The following is a 2,500-nucleotide window of genomic DNA, read 5'->3' on the forward strand; positions in this document are numbered from 1 at the left end:
AGTTTTTCGATACACAATGTGAACAAATGTAATCATACTGAGGTGAGTGTTCTCCTTTAAATATGAAAATACCGGATGCATTTGGAAATAGAAGACACCGCCCTTGCATTTTAAAATACAAGTTGAAAATGTAATCACAGTGAGGTCAATGCTCTCTTTTAAAGGGTAATGTTGTCAACATTCATTTGCCTCAGAAGGCGATTTTGTTACCTCAACGGGCGATTGATTTTGTTCTGTGACCTCAATGGCGGGCGATTGAACTGTCGAGCGAGCTTGATTTGGCAGGTAAATCAGGGACAACGTGTCTGTATCTGGAATTCTTTGACTTTCAAGTGTATTCAAGTACATCCTGTCTCCGATTAAAATTTGGTCAACTGTAGCAGTATCCCAGTGCTGCACTGGAAGCGACTGTGCACACAACAGTGCTGAAAAACCCATAAAGGAGCATTGCCTTCCCCTGGAAATTTCACTAAAACGTTCGTGACCTTGATGACTACTTCCAGCGATCGATAACACTGCGTTTAGCATGAAAACACTGTTGAAAAAACTATAATAAACTCACCTGATCGACGATAAATCAGCGGGCAACCATGTGGGCTGAGCACGCATAAATAATAATAATAATAATAATAATAATAATAATAATAATAATAATAATAATAATAATAATATATAGGTGCTTATAGGGCGCCTTTCTAACCTCAATGCGCCTAACGACTCCGTGCTTTTAGACCTTCTTGGGAGCTTTCTCCTTATAGATGGATGCATAAATGGCGGCCAAAAATGTATTCTTTGTTTATGTGCTAATTAGACTCACTAGCCTCGCTCTCAAGAAACATTTCTTTTGTGTCCATGCAAACGAGGCTAGTGTGTCTAATGTGCACATAAACAGAAGAATATTGTTTTGGCCTCCATTTATGCATTGGGTCTTTGACCTTAAATCAGAACGAGCTAAAGATTTCACTACGTGGTGATATTTCGCTGCAAGTTCCTAATATCCCACTTCCACATTTTAATGATTCCAACAATCTCCGGACTGATTGCTGGAAACCTGGGGCGGATCTGGAAGGGGGGGGGGAACACATCTCCTAATGTACTTGAAACGCTCATACTGCTGAGATTCATACTTTGTATCATGATATCACGCAAGGTGTCATTTCGGAAATTCAAAATGCTATATTTTCGAAACGAAAGACGTCATGGAACTCGAAAATTGAAAAAAGATTTATTTCTAGGTCATCTTCAACCTCCTATAGATAGCAAGCGTCATAAAGACAACGGTCATTTACTACTTACAGTCACAAGTCGAGACGCAAAAATGCACCAACAGTCGGCTGCCGGATCGGGTAATACACGCTCTCTTGACAAGCTGTAGATGTGCTTCATTTTCGGTTTCGTTGTCATCAGAATCTCATATTCTTCAATTTGTACCTCTTTGTGATCCTCGAACATCTTGATCAAATGATATTGATTTCCTCAGGGAATGGAAGTCTCTCTTCAGTCTCGTTGCCGGTGGGTTGAACAGCGTAGACAGCAGGCGGCAAGGCCCCAGCTTTATCTTTTGTTGTCTCACTCCCAACAGTCCGTTGGCGTACTGGTCTGTACCTCTCTAACCATTCTTTCATCAGTTCCTTCATTCGTGGTGTTATTCCTTAACTTGGCAAAGGTGCCATCGCAGCAACCGCTGAAAGGGGCACGGCAGATTGAAGCATAGGATAAAACGACCTGTCATGAGAATAGTACTTTTCTGCCCATCTAGATCTACGCTTTATAGACTCGTTCACGATTGCACTAATACTATTCAGACTAATAGAGCGTTCTACGAATTACCGTTGAGCTCACTGCTGCCTTCATCAGATATTAAGTTTGCGCTTTCTAGTTGCCACTGCCCATCTGTTATTATGGCAAAGTTCTCGCATTTGCCCGTGGACGATTTTGTCAAGCGAGAAACCACCAATCCCAAACTGAAGAGCTTGCTCCTTCAATCCCAAAAATTCTGTCAGGTGTTTTTTTCAATTCCAATACTCTTGTGTGTTTATCTTTGTCGACCGGAACCCAGCTACGGTGGCGTACGAATACGACTTCTTCGCCTTTTCGGAAAAAAAAAACTCATTATCACTTTTACGATATTTCAGGGGGAGATTTCGTGGGCTGGAGTACCGGAAGTTAGTTTGCGAAACTGGAAACTGCGCTCTTCTCCGGCCTAAAAGTAAGAAGATGACAGAAAATTCTATAGTTACCTTCAATGTGGTTACTTCATAAACTAGAAAAAAATACAAAATGCTCTTCTGATCTCTTCTTTCTGAAAACAAATATCGATAATGTCGGCAGTGGGTTAATTTTTTTTCTGTCGGTAGTCGGTAATTTTTTTTTCTCGTTTTGTTGTTGGTCGGTAGTATTTGTCGCCCTTTGTCCGGCTTAGTCGGTTAATCCCATTCAGACCCTCAATAAAGTATGTTGGAGGTGTTGGGTTGTATGTGATAACAAAAGGAATGGTTTC

The sequence above is a fragment of the Montipora foliosa genome, unplaced genomic scaffold (assembly GCF_036669935.1).
Source record: "Montipora foliosa isolate CH-2021 unplaced genomic scaffold, ASM3666993v2 scaffold_385, whole genome shotgun sequence".
NCBI lineage: Eukaryota > Metazoa > Cnidaria > Anthozoa > Scleractinia > Acroporidae > Montipora > Montipora foliosa.